We start from the raw sequence: 18,983 nt of genomic DNA on the forward strand, positions 1-18,983 counted from the left end.
CTTAAGAGCTGGATTACAGACTTTATAATATATGTGAAACATTGTCAAATATTGTGATAATGCCATTATGATAATAGCTTATGTTTGGCACTAAAAAAAAATTGGCTGGTCATAGTACAATTTTCTGAACTGAATTTTAAATTTTCTAGAGGCTAACATGATAAAATATTTATCATCTTGATATGCTATATCACAATTTCTTTCATACAGTTCACAGGCCTTTCTCATTGCCTTTCTATGAACAATCCTGAAGTTCTGAGTGTTCTTTTGAAAGTCTCTGTGATTGCATCTTCATGCCATCACGTCATTTTGTGCCTTAGGCAGGGCACCTGAAGTCTTCTTTCATTCAGTTTGCAGTTTTTCCTGGTCTTCTACCAGGTTTTTTATTTTCTGCTTCCAAAATGTGTTCCTCTTCCTTGTTATAGCTTTTCAGGAACTGTGTTAGTTTTTCATTCTCTTTCAGGAATTTTTGGCAGCCTCGTTAGTATTTTCTGCTTAAGTGCTCCTTTGTTTGTCAGTTCTTTTGCCAGCTGAGTAATAAGGGTAACCAGACGTGTCAACATTAGCCAAAAAAGTAATGAAAATCCAGAAAAATAAAGATTTCTTTGAGACCTAAAAAGTTTCGTCTGTGTATGTTCATGGGCAGCAGGCCTGCTGGATGAGCTCTTTTCAGTGGCAGGAGTAGTAGAATATTTCATTACTTCTCTCACAGCATCTAGAAACATAACAATCAATAGGACTGTACAGGAAAGCCTGGTTCCAGAAAGTTACAATTTTACCCCAGACGTTAAATGAAAAAGTCTTCTGCCATCTTTGGGGAGGAATAAAAGATAGAAGATTAAAATGAGTCCTATTTCAGCATAAAGAAAGGTTGCAACTGCCATCCACCGGAGGGTCATTTATTCTCTTCACACCCCACCTGTGACCAGCCGGGCTCCCCGTGCTGTTTGTGGCCACCGACTAGGCCTGAATTTTAAAACTAGAAATTACCTATGGCTTCATCCTGTTTTTCTAACTCACATTAATTTTTCTTTGCCTTGATTTTTTTTTTTACTATGCAGTTGTTCTTATTGTACATTATGTATATTTTGAAGTTTCTGCTAATAAATAATAAATGCATGTAGATTTTCATCACTCTGGTCGTCCTCAAATTAGAAGAGCTTGTGCCTGCAAGTCTTGTTTTCACATTGCTCAATGGGAACTTATAAATGCATTGTTTTCATACAAGCAGCATTCTGAAGGGTGATTAGTTTCCTGGCCAGCCTGTAAGCACCCATCTAGGAGTGTAACAGCAGTATTCATTCCAATATGGAGCCACCACTTACAATTCTATTTCTCTGGAAATGTGATGAGTACAGTGGGTTCCTGAATGACACGTTTTTCTCCTGATCCAGCCATGGAGAAGGTCCCTGGATGCCCACTGCAGTTGTTATTTCTCCTGCTATGAGGGTGGAGTTACAACTATGTTAAAAAAAGAAGGAAAGCTTGGAGCCCTGACAATGGAATGGGGGGAGTAGGATGGGAAAAAAAAAAAAAGCTAGGTGGCTTAAACAACAGAAATGTATTGTCTCACAGTTATGGAGACTAGAAGCGTGAAATAAGGTGTTGGTGGGGTTGGTTCCCTCTGAGGGATGCGAGGAAACGATCTAGTCCAGACCTTTCTTCTTGGCTTGTAGATGGTTGCTGACACTGTTTTCTCTGTATGCATGCCTATCTCCAAATTCCCTCTTTTTATAGGGACACCAGTGATACTGCAGTATGGCCCACTCAAATGATCTCATTTTAATATGATTACCTCTGTAAAGAACCTATCTCCAAATAAAGTCATATTCCGAGATAGTGGGGGTTAGAATATCAACATATGACTTTTGGAGGACACAATTCAACCCATAACAACTCAGAACTCCTGATTCTAACCCTGGTGCTTGCCTGTATATTCAAGCAGTGTTTCTCAAACTTGGATGTACATGAATTTTCCCGTAAAACTTTTAAAAAATATTGATGCCTAGGTTCCACTCCCAAGGGTTATGATTTAAGTGATGCAATGTGTATATGGACATTAGGATTTTTAAAAAACTCCGCAGCTGGTTCTAGGATCAGTCAAGGTTAGAACCACTGTTTTGGAGTGACTTTCCATCACTATTTCTGGGCTCCACCCCAGAGGAAGGCAGCACTCTCTCCTTGCTTTGTTGCCACTAAAAAGAGTCCAAATTTGTCTTTAATGTCCCAACCTTGGTCACATTTCTGCTCCACCTTTTTAAATTCTGTAAGCACATTTGCTCCTCACACCTGCAGAATTAGGACCTAGTATGGTACCTGACCCAGAGTTGGCTTTAATAAGTGTCTGAAGAAGTAAAGGAGAGAAAAGAATCACAGAGGAAGAAATGCAAAGGGTGGGATATAGAATTGGGAAATTCTCACAAAAGAGATATTTCTGGACAAAGGAGATTTCCTGGTACCCACTGAAGGAAAATGTTCGCACAAACAGGTCCCAGTGATGGAGAATCTGCCAGGGATTTGCCTCCCAGTGATACTAAACAAAGGGATCAAATCAGATTCACAACTCCAGATCTAATAGTTGTACTTGAGGTGAGTAGTAACTAACCTTGGGTTATCACTACCCCTTACCCTCCACACCCAGGGCTGGCAAATTGTAGTCCAAGAGAATTGCCTCTTAATGTTGAACATCCTGGAAGACAAAGAGTGAAGTGCTGACTTTATTGTTTTGTGAAGTGGGGAATGAGTGACTGTGGTTTTCCTGTGCTTTGGCTTCTTTCCTCACCTGTGGCTAATCCATCCCCACCCTCTGGGCTAATTGGGGCTGACTGGGAATGAGCTAATTAGGACTTCCTGTATAGACAGGGAGTCTATATCTCCAGGGGAGAATGAACTCACAGGTCTAACAAGCGATTTGAGAAGCACAACTATTTGAAATGAAATATATTAGGTTACAGAATCCAAGTACACATGTGAAAACAAATGATTGAATAATTTAATATTGGCTTAATAAACATACAAAAAGAGATTAAAAATATAATGACAATATAAACAAGAATAAGAAAACAAAGCAGTAAGAAATCTTAGGTATGAAAATTTAATAGCTGAAATGAACACCTCAGATGGATAAATAACAGAATGGATAAAACTGCATTATAAATTAGCAACTTGGAAGACTAGGTGGAGGAAATCTTTCAGAAGGAAGAAGGAAGGTCCAAAAGGATAAACTATAAAGAAAAACCATGGTTATTTCGAAGATACAAGTAGAAGAACTACAATATGTGTAACAAAAGTCCTAGAAAAAGAGGAAAAATAAAAATGAAGAGAAAAAAATGAAGAAAAATTGAAACAATTTTCTGTAATTATAAGAAGATGAAAAATTAAAGGGGTTATAGAAGAAAGATAAGTAAAATAATCCATACAAGGACATTTTATAGTAAAATTAAGAATTTCAAAGAAGCAGAGGAAATTCTAAAAGACTGTAAAGAGAAAGAAAAGATCACAAAAAGAGGACAGAAGTCATATTGACATCAGATTTTCAAATGGCAATAATTGATTCAAGAAAATAGTGCAGTGGTATTTTTAAGGTATTAAAAGAAAAGAAATTAGAACCAGCCTCTATCCTATGTCTAGTTTCCCATTCAAAAACAGGGCATGATAAAAAATATTCTCATGCATAGAAGTTCTCAGAAAATCTATTACACAAAGACTACATTGAAATTGTTTTGGACAAAGGGCTTAAATAAGGGGAGAACAAATCTAGTATAACAGAGGCCACAAAAGACATGTGAAGTAAAGATGATCAAGTACACTGGTCAATTTTGTTTAACTTGAAAAAATAGCTATGACTACAGACAAAGAGGATACATATCCACAACAAGATGGCATAAAAGTGGAGGTAATAACATGAAGTGGGTTTGGAGAATAGAGATGAACAGATATGAGCGTATAATAAAGCTTTCTTCTTATTTGAGAGAAGATACAGCTATTAGTTTAAAGAAAAGATTAACAATAAATATGGAAAAAGTGGGTCAGACTGAAATGAAAAATTAAGATTACAGAAACAGGTCCAAACTGATAAATAATTACAATAAATATAGGCAAATTAATTCATCAGTTGAAGACAAAGATTGACTAATTGGATTTTAAAAAATGTGTTGGTGACAAGGGACAAACTTAAAGCATCAGGAAATACAAATGTTGTAATGAATGGAACCTGATAGATCAGTAAAATACTAATCAAAATAAAGCTGGTTTATCTAGTAATACTAGATAAAATGGATCTTAAGGCAAAAAGCAAGAAGATACAGAGAATCCTCGTATGCACTTAATAAATAATAGAATTAAAAATTTATGAAGAAAATATGAAATGACAGACAGAAATGGATAAATCCCCGATTTTAATGGGAGATACCAACATTCCTCCCTTATTGATAGGTTAAGCAGACACCACTCCCACCCCAAATATATTTAAAATTAATTATACAAAATAGAGGTAGACACAGTTTACACCTTGGGGTAGGAAAAGATAATTTAAAGAAGACACAAAAATCTTGACTGTACAAGAAAAGATTGATAAATATTAGTACGTAAAATTAAGAACTTTTGTTTATCCAAGCTACCTTAGAGAAATTGAAGTTATATATAGAAGATATTTATAATACAAAACTGGTGAAGGATTGGTATCAATATATAAAGAACTGTTAGGGATCAGTAAAAAAAAAAAAAAAAAAAGTATAAGTAACTTAGTAAAAGAAAAAGAACAATGTTTTCCCAGAGGAAGAAACACATGGCCAATAAACATATAAAGAGATGTTGAACATAATTATTAATTCGAAACTATAAGTCCAGACTGCAATGACATACTCGTACAATTTTATACTCATTCAGCCAGTAAAAATTTAAATGGTCTGATAATACTGACTTTTATTCAATGTTAGTGGGAGTACAAATTTTCATAACTACTTTGGAAAATAATTTGGCATTTTCTCTGAAATTTGGACATTTATACATTGTATGAGTTGAATTGTGTCCCTCCAAAATATATGTCGAAGTCCTAACTTCTGGAACCTATTTGGACTTTGCAGATGTACTTACCTAAGTTAATATGACATCATACAGGAATAGGGTCTTAAATCCAACGACTGATGTCCTTATAAGATGAGAAGACACAGAGCCAGAAACACACAAAGGAGAAGCTTTGCAGGCCAGAAGAGAGTGGCAAAAATTATTCCAAGTGATGAAAATCAAGGATCTACAACCAAGATTACTCTACCAGCAAAGCTATCATTTAGAATTGAAGGAGAGATAAAGAGCTTCTCAGACAAGAAAAAGCTAAAGGAGTTCATCACCACCAAACCAGTATTATAAGGGACTCCTTTAAGAAGAAGGCGGGGGTGGGTGGGGGGCAAGACCATAAAGATAAATAATAGCATGGCAGTAACTGCATACTTATTAATAATTACTTTAAATGTAAATTGAGTAAATGCTCCACCCAAAAGACACAGGGCGGCTGAATGGAAAAGAAAACAAAACCCTTACATATACTGCCTGTAAGAGACCCACTTCAGATCAAAAGACATACACATATCGAAAATAAAGGAATGGAATCAGACATTTCATGCAAATGGAAACAAACAAAAAAGCTAAGGTAGCAATACTTGTACCAGACAAAATAGATTTTAAAACAAAGGCAATAACAAGAGACAAAGAAGGAACCAGCAATCTCACTTCTGGGTATTTGTCCGAAAAAACCCAAGACACTAATTCAGAAAGACGTGTGCATACACATGTTCATTGCAGCATTGTGTACAATGGCCAAGATATGGAAGCAACCTAAGTGTCCATCAATGGATGAATGAATAAAGAAAATATATACAGGTATACAGTGGAATATTACTCAGTCATAGAAAAAGAATGAAATGCTGCCACCTGCAACAACATGGATAGACATGGATAGACATAGAGAGTATTGTGCTGAGTGGCATATGTCAAATGGAGAAAGACAAATGCCATATGATTTCACTTATATGTGGAAGCTGAAGAACAAAATAAACAAACAAAACAGAAACAGATTCATAGATACAGAGAACATTTTGATCATTGTCATATGAGAGGGGTGTGAGGGAGATGGGTGAAAATGGTGAAGGGAGTAAGCAGTACAAATTCGTAGTTACAAAATAGGCATGTAAAGTACAGCATAAGGAATATAGTCACTAATATTGTAATAATGATGTATGGTACCAGATGAGTACTAGACTTATGGGGTGATCACTCATAAGTTATGTAAATGTCTGATCACTATGTTGTACACCTAAAACTAATACATACAATGTTGTATGTCAACTGTAAGAGAAAAATAAAAAGTTATTAAAATAAATGATAATAATAATAATAACAACAACAATATATTCCAGGCACCTCAAGTAGTTCTGTAGGCAAAAGTAAAGATGGAGTTAACAGAGAACAATCTGTTTCATTTGAAAGCAGTTTGAATTCTCCTGTAATGGCTTGGCGAGTGTGTCGTTCAGAAGCAGCACCGACACAGCGACCTGGGAGGCTGCAGAGACACCCTCTCCCAGAGAGAAGGGGTTTGCCAATCAGGGAGCATTGAATGGTTACCGTGTGAATCGCAAAACTTGACAGCTGTAGTGATATGGCATGGGTCTTGAATTTCTGTGGACAGTATTTTCCCCCATGGCAAGGAAAGGGATATGAGAAAAGAGAAGGTATTGTAAGAATGTTTTACACATTTCTTCCCTCTTCTACCTTGTAAATAAATGGGCGAAGACATTACTGAGCAAATATTCTTTAGAAAAATTTGATTTCGTCTCATGCTTAGTAATTTTGCTATAGGGACAGTTACTGCTACTATTTACATGAGACATTTTCATACAGTGTCTGAAAACTGGACACTGAAGTGTTTACTATGCTTAGATAAATCACATAGTTTACCTTGTGAGTACTATTGGTTCAGGTTTAGACATACCATTGTGCAATTTCCCAAGCACTTTTTCCAGTTTAAAAGCATGATGTCAGAGGCACTTATGCCAGTTGATGTGAAAGGTTTTTGCTCTTTAAAATACTTGTTAACCAGGCCAGTTAAAAGTATGCCTTATTACTGAATTTGGCTTTGATCAGTAGAGGCTCCAAGAATATTGATATAAGAAAAAGAAATCAGCATTTCCCCCCCTAGAATTTGAACAGAAAGACCCAAGACTAAAGATGGGAAATTTGTCACAATTATAGTAGAATCCTATAAAGAAGAGACACAAATGAATGCAACTGAGAAAACCCAGAGACTTCCCTGGTTTCTGCCATCCTGAGGCTTTGATTCATGAAGTACAGTAGTACCTCGGTTTTCGAACATCTCAGCTGATGAACATTTTGGTTTATGAACACCATAAACCCGGAAATAAGTGCTTCGGTTTTCGAACACGACTCAGAAGTCGAACATGTCACACATCTTCCACTGAGTGCAAGATCCTGAGGCCTAGCTGTCGGCTGTTTTTGAACATTTCAGAACTCATGGATTATGTTCGAAAACCAAGGTACCACTGTACACTAATATCTTTCTACAATCTTCTGTCATGCTTTAAAATATCTAAACCGCCCTTATTATTAGGAAAAAATGACTCAGTTTTGAACAGAGCCCAGGAGATGGTACGAAACACTTCTTTACCATTCTCATCATATCATCGTTCAGTCCTGCCCCCAACTATGCTCCAGGACAAGGCCCAGAACACATCTCCCTCCCTAAAGCATGGAGAAATGCATTAATGAGAGGAGCCCCTGCAAGCTCTCTCAAGGGAGAGGTCTGTGGTTGCTCTCCTTGACAGGCCAGGTTGGAGATACCACCATTGACATCATCTCCCCAATTCCAATGGGAATTGATGGGAGCTCAGAGTGGCAGAAGTAGTGGCAGCCCTTGATCACCAAAGACAAAGTGCGTGTATCTACTGTGAAGGGTAATCAGAATGTCTTGACCTCCAAAGGTCCTTGATGGTGGTTAAATTACCGTGATGTTCCTAGGAATGAAATAGATAAGCAGTCTAGAGTATTGCTTGATCTATATAAGAAGAAAAAACTCCAGATCTGGTAGCTAAAATCTTGAGTTGAGTCACCACTGTGGGCAGTCATGGCTGCTTATCCAGTTTCTAGACCTAAGTCACTTCATAGACCCTAAGCTCCTTGAGTAAAGAGGGGGCTGGTCCCCCTTGAGGAAGTACCTTGCTGTCTCCCATATAACCAAACACGTGGGTCCAGAATCAAGGGGTGGAAGTGGGGTGGCTCTTCGTACTATTATATTCAATAATTCATTACAGGTAATTTTGCTTCTCCTCCTGATAAACTTGAGCTCTGCTGGTTTGGAGGTCTTAGTCCCCAAAGAGGAAATCTTCCCACAGGGGAAACAACAATGGTTCACTTACACTGGAAGATGAGACTTCCACCTGGCAATTTTGGGCTCCTTCTGCTATTGAACCAACAGGTAGAAAGAGAGTTACTCTGTTCGCTGGAGTGATTAATCTTAGTTAGCAAGGGGCAACTGAGTTGTTGCTATGCAATGGGGGCAAGGAGAACTAAGACTGGAATGTAGGGGGATTTCTGGGATAGCTTTACTATTTCCATGCCCAACATTCAGGGTTAAAGGAAACCATAGAAACAAACAAAAAAATGCAAGGAAATAGACTACCAGTCCTTTTGGGAATAAAAGTTTGAGTTATTCCACCAGATAAATAACCCCACCAGCTGAAGCTCTGACTGAGGGAAATATAGAATGGGCAGCGAAAGAAAGAAGGTGTAGATATCAATTATGGCCTTATGGCCAATTGAAGAAATGAGGCCTGTAGAGCTTTGCATACTTCCTCTTTGCTTGTCATATGTATGTTTTTATTTGTCTATGCCAACCATTTTTTTCATCTTTCTCCTCCTTCCCATTTTTAAATTTTATATGTAAGCTGTTGGAGGTTAACTTTATAACTTAATCTTTAGGATAGCAGAATAGTAAATAGAATTGTGATAAATTTGAAAATTAATTAACATAACCAGTAATAGATACAGTGACTGCTTAGACCTTGACTGTCTTCATTTTGGGGAAAGAGTGAAAACTTCACTTGTAAGGATGCCCTGTGTCTTGTTAAGTAGAAATATAAAGTTGCTTTGCTCTTTTACAGAAGTTGCAATATGTATAAAAGGATGTATATGGAAGCTGAAAAGGGGTGGGCTGTGTTGGTTATCAATTTAGTGCCTCTCAGCTCTAAGTCCATATTTCATTGTCTGCTCCGTGATAATGGAAGTGGGCCCTGTAAATATTTCTCCTTTGCCTGCTGACATGATGCTAAGTGTTGTCAGTTGAAGATACTGGAGGAGAGAGGGGCTTTGCTTCTGGGATCCAATGTGCTTCTCTTACTAGGCTCCTGCAGCAAGGGTTGCTCCTGTCAGGCTGGGCGCCTAAGGTACTCAGGGGTCAGTAGCCTCCAGTGGTAAGCAGCATATAGCACGTCCCTGTGGGCAGCTTCCCCTGGCCCCATGTTGGGCAGCAGAATGATGCACCTTCATAGCAGAATGCTGCCATTATGGCACCTGCTGGCAAAGTAGCTTTCCTGAGCACCTCGGAGGGCAGCTTTCGGCACGTTGCAAGGCATGGTACTTTCCTCTGCACAGTTTACTCTGGCACCCAAATTGCCCAGGTCCAGCAAGTCCCACTAGCACAGCACCCCAGCAAACATTTTTATCCTCCTGTCAGCCATGGTCACGCCTGCCTGGCCTGGATCTCAGCCGTGGAGGAGCAACTTCTTCTTTGGTGCCTTATCTAAGCTCTAGGATTAGTGACTAGTCCCTATATATGCTACTCCTATATTCTTCAGAGGTTATTTTTACCTCTTACAAGCCAAACTTTTCGTCCCTCCAATCCCATTATAGTTAATAATTATTTATATCAAACTTCCCCTGTTAAAATTACTGTGTGATTTCAGCCTACTGATTAGACACTGAATGAGACACAGAAAAAAAATTGAAAATGAACACTGACCCTGTTATGGGTTTAATTGTGTTCCCCCACCCCAAAATATGTATTGAAATCCTAAGCCCCAGTACCTCAAAATGGGAACTTATTTAGAAATAGAGTCATTGCAGAAGTAACTGGTGAAGTTAAGATGAGCAGGACGGGCCCCTAATCCAGTATGACTGATGTCCTTATGAGAAGATAAGTCATGTGAAGATACAGACACAGGCAGAATACCATGTGATGGTGCAGACAGAGATCAGAGTGATATATCTATAAGCCAAGGAACACCAAGGAGTGTCAGGAGCCCCCAGAAGCTGGAAGAGCCAAGAAGCATTCTTCCTTAGAGCCTTTGGAAAGAGAATGGCCCTGCTGACACCTTGATCTTGAACTTCCAGCTCCAGAACCATGAGACAATAAAATTCTGTTGTTTTCAGCCACCCAGTACTTTGTTATGGCACCCGTAACAAATTAATACAGACCCTTATCTGAGACCATACGCAAAAATTAATCTAAAAATAAATCTAAAATTAAACTAACAGATCTAACAGTAAAACCTAAAATTATAAAACTTCCAAAAGAAAAGATGAGAGAAAAAGCTTTGCAATTTTGGGGTAGGAAAGTTTTCTTAGAACACAAAAGAAGCCATAAAAGAAAGTACATAAGTTGGACTTCATCAAATTTTAAAATTTGCTCTTTGAAAGTCACAGTAAAGAAAATGAAAAGGCAAACCACAGGCTGGGAGAAAATAATCACAACACATCTATCAGACCAGAATATATAAAGCATTCTTACAAGCTAATAATAAAAAGACAAACAATTCAAATAAAAATGGGCAAAAGAGTGGAGATACAAGATGGCGGAATAGATAAACGCTGTGCTTGCCTCATCCTGTGAACACATTAAAATAACAACTAAATTATAGAACAATCTAACTGGAGAATCACCTGAAGTCTAGCTGAGCAGAAGTTTTATAACTAAGGATATAAGGAAGCCATGTCGAGACTGGTAGGAGGAGCCGAGATGAAAAACAGGCTGGTCGCACACCCACATGGGAGCCACCAAGTTCCCCATGAAGAAGTGAGAGACCCCAGCCTCCACACCAAGTTCCCCAGCCCAGAGTACTGGTGCCGGGAAGAGGAGCCCCCACAACATCTGGCTGTGAAAAACAGTGGGGATTTTAGCTGTCCAGGTGGAATGGAAGGCTGCAGGAAACCCAGGCATCCTCTTAAAGGGCCCACGCAGGTACTCACCCTGGGCTCCAGCAGAGGGACGGTGACTCTGGGGGTGTCAGAGACAAAAGGGGAATGACCGAGTTGTTTAACTTTGGGGTGAAGACTGGAGGGATAGTCCCCATTTTCCCTGTGTAGGGCCTTTCTACTACGCAGCCTGTAGGCAGGCGCCATCTTTCCTGTGTTGAGCCCGCCCTTACAGGCCAAATCTGAATCTGATTGGCCTGGTGAGCTCTGCTGCTCCACTCTGCTGACTCACTGAGACCCTGCCTCACCCAACTTTCCTACTGCAGGAGGCTTTATCAGCTGCTGAACCCTATGGGAGCCAGCAGGTGGCAGCAACCTTCAGAGTGTCCTGGATTTTTGTGGAGCTACCCCAGACCTGGTACTGGGGGCAGCTCTCCTCTGTTTGCAGTGTGGCCTCTCCCATGAACCTCCGATCCAACACAGGCAGCAACCAACCATGGATCTCTTTGTAGCTCTTGCCAGGTCACCCCTGGCAAGTCACAGGCAGTGGGTGACCTGGGCCTGCACCGGAGCTCCTCCCAAGATGCCCTAGAACCAACATGCTTGGAAGTGAGCTTCAGACCACAGCAGAGCACCACCCAATTAGCCCCACAAGCGGCACACACAAAGGGCAGTTTCAACAGGCACCAGAGCCTGCTGGGATGAATCCCGCTCTATGGGGTAAGCCTTTCACATAGCCGCCCATAAGCTGTGGACGTGGCCAAACCCCACAGCCAGTCACCCTGAGGGTCAATACCACCCACTGACATGCCAGTAGCAAACTATAACAGGAGGGCACACACCATCCATACAAAGAACACTCCTGCACACACAGCTCAGGTGCCCAGGGAGACTGTGCCACTGGGCCCCACAGCACACCTACTACATAAGGCCACCTGGAAAGACTGGGAGGTATAGAAGCCCTACCTAATACATAGAAACAGAGAGGTTGCCAAAATGAGGAAACAAAGAAATGTGTCCCAAATGAAAGAAAAGGAGAAAACTCCAGAAAAAGAATACTACAAGGAATGTTAGAGGGACTTCTTCCTTTTTTTTTTTTTTTTAGTTTTTTAAATTCGGGAATATTGGGGAACAGTGTGTTTTTCCAGGACCCATCAGCTCCATGTCAAGTTGTTGTTTTCAATCTAGTTGTGGAGGATGCAGCTCACTGGCCTATGTGGGAATCGAACCAACGATCTTGGTGTTATGAATACTGCGCTCTAACCACTGAGCAAATCGGCCATCCTGGGACTTCTTTAAGATGGAAAAAAAAAAAGATAAAAAATATGATTGAAACGGCAATAACTACATATCTATCAACAATTGCTTTCAATGTAAATGGATTAAATGCTCCAATCAAAGGGTGGCTAAATGGATAAGAAAACAAAACCCTTACATATGCTGCCTACAAGAGACTCACTTCAGGTTGAAAGACACACATAGACTGAAAGTAAAGGGATGTAAAAAGTTATTTCATAAAAATAAAAATTTAGAAAACAAAGAGCTGAAGTAGCAATATATATACTAGACAAAATACATTTTAAAACAAAGTCTAGGGCCGGCCCGGTGGCTCAGGTGGTTAGAGCTCCGTGCTCCTAACTCCGAAGGCTGCCGGTTCGATTCCCACATGGGCCAGTGGGCTCTCAACCACAAGGTTGCCAGTTCAATTCCTCGAGTCCCGCAAGGGATGGTGGGCTCTGCCCCCTGCAACCAAGATTGAACACGGCACCTTGAGCTGAGCTGCCTCCCGGATGGCTCAGTTGGTTGGAGCGCGTCCTCTCAACCACAAGGTTGCCGGTTCAATTCCTCGACTCCCGCAAGGGATGGTGGGCAGCGCCCCCTGCAACTAGCAACGGCAACTGGACCTGGAGCTGAGCTGCGCCCTCCACAACTAAGACTGAAAGAACAACAACTTGAAGCTGAACAGAACCCTCCACAACTAAGATTGAAAGGACAACAACTTGACTTGGAGAAAAGTCCTGGAAGTACACACTGTTCCCCAATAAAGTCCTGTTCCCCTTCCCCGATAAAATCTTTAAAAAAAAAAAAAAAAAAAAAAAAAAAGAAAAATCTTTAAAAAAAAAAAACAAAAACAAAAAAAAAACAAAGTCTATAACAAGAGACAAAGAAGGACCCAGTAATCCCATTTCCTGGTAATTCATCCAAAGAAACCCAAACACTACTTTGATGGTAATGCATCCATATGTTCATTACAGCATTGTTTACAATGGCCAAGATGTGGAGGCAGCCTGAGTGTCTGTTTATGGAAGAATGGATAAAGAGGAGGTGGTACATATATACAATAGAATATTGCTCAGTCATGGAAGGGAATGGGTTTTGCCATTTGCAGTATGGATGGACCTAGAGGGTACTGTGCTGAGTGGAGTATGTCAGACAGAGAAAGACAGATGCAATGTGATTTTGCTTATATGTGGAATCTAAAGAACAAAATAAACAAACAAAACAGAAACAGACTCATAGATACAAAGAACAATTTGATGGTTGCTACATGAGAGGGGGTTGGGGATGTGGGTGAAAAGGGGGAAGGGATTAAGAAGTATAAACTGGTTGTTACAAAATAGTTATGGGGATATATGGTATAGCATAAGGAATATAGTCAATAATATTGTAATAACTATGTATGGTGTCAGATGGGTACTAGATTTATTGGGGTGATAGATGGGACAGGGTTTGAGGGCCAGGGTGAAAAAGGTGAAGGGATTAAGAAGTATAAATTGGTAGTTACAAAATAATCATGGGGATGTAAGGTAAAGCACAGTGAATATAGTCAACATGGTAATAATTATGTATAGTGCCAGGTGGTTACAAAACTAGTCAGGGGGATCACTTCTTAAATTACATAAATGTCTAACCACTGTGCTATACACCTGAAATTAATATAAAATAATACTGACTGTCAACTGTAACTGAAAAATTAAAAAGGGGAGGAAAGGAAAAGGACAATACATGGTCCAAATTTCCAGGTATAAAACAAATAAGCCTTGGGGATGTAATGTACAGCATAGGGAATATAGTCAATAATATTGTGATCGCATGGTACAGTGTCAGATGGTTGCTGGACTTATCACGGTGATCACTTCTTTAGTATGTAAATGTTGAATAACTATAGTATAAACCCAAAATTAATATAATATTGTATGTTAGCTATACTTTTAATAAAAATCTTAAAATTAAACATTAAAACAGGAGAAAAGGTAGATAGGAGAGTTGAATATATATATGTACATATATGTATATACATATATATATTTGTTACTTTCATGGATATTGACTAGTGTTGTTTTGTGTGTTATTTATCATGGTGATCACTTCTTTAGGAATATAAATGTTGAATAACTATTGTTTGCACCTGAAACTAATAGTTTTAATAAAAATCTTTTAAAAAACAATGAAACACAACTTTTTAAGTAAAAAAAATGGGCAAAAGATTTGAATAAAAACCTTAAAAAAAAAACAGAAACAAATGAAGAGTTGTTCAACCTTACTGGGGGATGGGAGAAACCCTCAATTAACTGCCCTTTGGGGGTGTAGATTAGTATCCACAGGCACATGTGACGCCATTTGGGGTTCTTTTTACTTTCAGTTTGCATCTGTCCTAATTTGAGGGAAATCAGTGCTTTCATGGCAGTAAAATTCTAAACACTGTTTTACTTAAAGCGGTGGTTCTCAGCCTTGGCTACACACTGGAATCACCTAGGGAGCTTTATAAAGCACTGGTCCCAATGGCCAAAGCTGGAACAACTTGAGCAACAAAATTAATCAAGCAGTATTGGAATATACTTAACATATAAACAAATATCCATGGGTCAATAATGATATAAATGATTGAATAAACAGATAATGGGGAGAATAGACAATCTCCTGGGCTGAAAAATTTCAAATACATTATGTCCTCTAGCAGGTGGAGCATAATTCCTGCTACTTGAATTGTGTCTGTCTCCTCTGACAACCTATTATGCCTTGGGGACCTCTTTGGATTTTGCAAGCAAGATAGTCTTCATTTGAGTGTATTACTCCAGCCCATTTACCCAGTGACCCAAAATGCCACTAGCTTTGAGTGGGACCCAGAACAAGAGAAGGTCTGCAACTGGGGGGATGGGAGAAACCCTCAATTAACTGCCTTTTGTGGGTGTGCATTGTATTTGCAGGCACATGTGACTCCATTTGGGGTTCTTTTTACTTTCAGTTTGCATCTGTCTTCATTTGGAGAACTCAGTGCCATACAAGCTGCTCTGCTGTTGGGGCCGTATGATCCAGCAGGTCCAATGGTGCTTGACCTGGCAGTGGCATAAAGGGATGCTGTTTGGAGCCTTTGGCAGGTCCCTGCAAGTGAATTACAGCACAGGCCCTTAGGATTTGGGAGCAAAACTCTGCCATCATCTATGGATAACTACTCTCCTTTTGAGAAACAGCTGTTGGCCTTCTGCTGGGCCTTGGTAGGGACTAAATGCTGAACTATGGGCCACCAAATGAGCACGCAACCTGAACTTCCCATCATAAACCAGGTATTGTATGACCCACAAAGCCACAGCGTTGGGCGTGCACAGCAGTACTCCATCGTCAAATGGAAGTGGTATACGCGTACATGAAATTAGGCCCAAGCAGGCCCCGAAGGCACAAGTAAGTTACATGAAGAAGAGGCCCAAATGCCCTCGGTCCCCACTCCTGCTACGCCATCTTCTCTCCCCCAGCCTGTACCTATGACCTTCTGGTGAGCTCCCCACAACCAGTTGGCAGAGGAGGAGAAGACAGCCTGGTTTATGGATGGTTCTATACAATACACAGGCACCACCGGAATGTGCACAGCTGCAGCACTCCAGCCCTTTCTGGGACATCCCTGCGGACAGCGGCAAAGGAAAATCCTCCCAGGGGCAGAACTTCAGGCAATGCACCTAGCTGTACGCTTTGCTTGGAAGGAGAAATGGCCAGATGTGCGTTTATATCAATTCATGGGCTGTGGCCAGTGGTTTAGCTGATGCTCAGGGAAGGAATCTGATTGGAAAGGAACATGATTGGGAAATTGGTGACAAGGAAATTTGGGGAAGGGTATGGGCAAGTAGCTCTCTGAATGGGCAAAAAACTTGAGACATCTGTGTCCTATGTGAATACTTACTAAAAGATGACCTCAACAGAAGAGGATTTTGATAATGAAGTGAATAGTATGACCCGTTCTGTGGATACCAGTCTGCCTCTTTCCCCAGAAAGAGACTCTGTCATCACCCAGAGGGCTCATGAACAAAGTGGTGATGGTGGCAGGGAGGTGGTCAGGCATGGGCGCAGCAACATGGGCTTCCACCCACCACGGTGACCTGGCTGTGGCCACCACTGAGTGCCCAATCCGCCAGGAGCAGAGGCCAACACTGAGCCCCTGATGGAGCAGTGTTTTGTTTTTACTGGAATAGACACTTACTCTGTATACAAACTTGCTTTCCTTGCGTGCGATGCTTCTGCCAGAACTACCAACCACAGGCTTACAGAACACCTTATCCACCATCATCGTATTTGCACAGCATTGCTTCTGATCGACAAACTGACTTCTCAGCAGATGAAGTGCTGCGATGGGCCCACGCTCGTGGAACTCACTGGTCTCACCATGTTCCCCACCACCCTGAGGCAGCTGGCTGGAGAGAATGGGGAATGGCCTTGTGGAGACTCAGTTACAGCACCAGCTAGATGGCAATATCTTGCAGGGCTGGGGCAAGGTTAACCAGAAAGATGTACACGCTTTGAATCAGCAGTCAACATATGACGCTGTTTCCCTCATAGCCAGGATTTAGGAGTCCAGGAAACAAGGGGTGGAAATGGGAGTGGCACCACTCACTACTAACCCTAGTGGCCGCCTCACAGAGCTTTTGTTTCCTGTTCCCACAACCTATGCTTTGCTGGCCTAGAAGTCTTAGACCTGAAGGAAGGAATGCTCCACCAGGAGAAAGAATGAGTCCACTGAGCCGGACGTGAAGATTGCTGCCCGGCCACTTGGGCTCCTCATGATCAACAGGCAGGGAAGGGAGTTACTGTGCTGACTGGGGTGAGTGATCCTCTCTACCCAGGGAAATTGGACTCCATAAGGAAGGTAAGGAAGAGTATGTCTGGAACACAGGAGATCCCTCAGGGTGTGTTTTACTATGACCATGTCCTATGATTAAGGTCAATGGAAAACTGTAAAAGCCCAGTCCAGGCAGGACTAGCAATGGCCCAGACCCTTCAAAAATGGAGGCCTGGTTCACTCCCTCAGGAAAAGACCAGCTGAGGTACTTGCTGAAGCAAAGGGAGTATAGAGTGGGTAGTGGAGGAAGGTGGTTATAAATACCAACCATGGCCATGTGACCAGTTACAGAAACAAGGACGGTCATTGTCCTTAGTATTTAAGTCAGAGGAGATCAAGGAGAAGAGCAAACATCACTCAAGGACTCTCCTCTTCTGGTTAAGGAGTTAGCGTGTTTTTGGCTGCATGCAAGATAGTTGTATCAGGTTAGGTGGAATTACGGCTCTCTTATTGTCTTTATTTGGAATTAAGTATGGTTTAAGGAGATGTGTGTTGGTGTATTGTGGACTTGTGATGGTTAATTTTATGTGTCAACTTCACTGGACCATGGGGTGCCCTGATATTTGGTTAAAATTTATTCTAGATGTTTCTATGAAGGTGTTTTGGGGGTGAGATTAACATTTAAATTGGTAGACAGAGTAAAGCAGAGTACCCTCCCTAATATAGGTGGGATTTATCCAATCAGTTGAAAGCCTGAATAGGAAAAAAAAGTTCATATTCCTCCAAGAGAGAAGTCTTCCTGTCTGACAGCCTTCGAACTGGGACATGGACTTTTTTCTTGCCTTCAGACTCAAGCTGAAACATCACCGGTTCTGGTTCTCAGGCCTTTGGGCCTTCAGACTCAGGCTGGAACTACACCATCAGCTCTCCTGGGTCCTCAGCTTGCCAATTCACCCTGCAGATTTTGGGACTTGTCAACATCTGTAATTGCCAATTCTTATCTATCTATCTATCTATCTATCTATCTATCTATCTATCTATCAATCAATCATCATCTATCCTATTGATTCTGTTTCTCTGGAGAACTCTGGCTAATACAGGGAGAATAAACAAGTCTCCTATGCAGAAAAATTTCAAATACATTGTGTGTCTAGGAAGTGGAGCACAATTCCCCAGTTTTTAAGTGAGGGCTGTGCACAGTGACTTTCTTCTAAAGGGTACAGTATGCAAAGGGGTGGGGAGAGGAACTTTGCAGTGGAGAAACCTGGTGAACATGACCTCAGCCAGATGATCAAGGCCAACATCAACATGATAAGTGGTGTTGATAGTACGTACCCTTGATCTGATGGGATGAGAACAGCGTTTTACCTCTGTGTTCTTTGTCCCCAAGACCCGTAACTCCATAGATCCAGCTGCCGCAGGAGCAGGGGCATGAAGGATGGTGACTTGGGGCTCCCGCCTCTCTTGGCACTGGGAAGGGCTGCCCCTCTGCATGCACAAGGCCCGGGTGTTTTGGTGGGAAGCATGGTCTCAAATTGGGTGGAGGGATCATCTGGAGAAATAAGAGATGCTACAGATTGGTGGAAAAGGTTGTATTAGTTCTTTTCCAAAGCAGTGTACCACTTTACATGCCTACCAGCCATGTATGAGGGTTTCGCTTTCTCCGTATCTTCGTCAACACACGTTATTATCTATCTTTCTGGTGACAGCCATCCTAGTGGTTGTGAAGTGGTATCTC

The 18,983-nt window shown here is 41.0% G+C and overlaps 2 pseudogenes; one reads left to right on the plus strand and one right to left on the minus strand.

Moving 5' to 3' along the window:
• Positions 1-211: 211 nt before the first annotated feature.
• Positions 212-1,125, minus strand: LOC109456025 (B-cell receptor-associated protein 29 pseudogene; annotated as a pseudogene).
• Positions 1,126-10,996: 9,871 nt separating this feature from the next.
• On the plus strand, positions 10,997-17,695 carry LOC141571253 (uncharacterized; annotated as a pseudogene).
• Positions 17,696-18,983: the final 1,288 nt, after the last annotated feature.

This window comes from Rhinolophus sinicus, chromosome 16 (assembly GCF_057876585.1).
Source record: "Rhinolophus sinicus isolate RSI-liver-muscle chromosome 16, RSI-T2T, whole genome shotgun sequence".
In the NCBI taxonomy this organism is placed as follows: domain Eukaryota; kingdom Metazoa; phylum Chordata; class Mammalia; order Chiroptera; family Rhinolophidae; genus Rhinolophus; species Rhinolophus sinicus.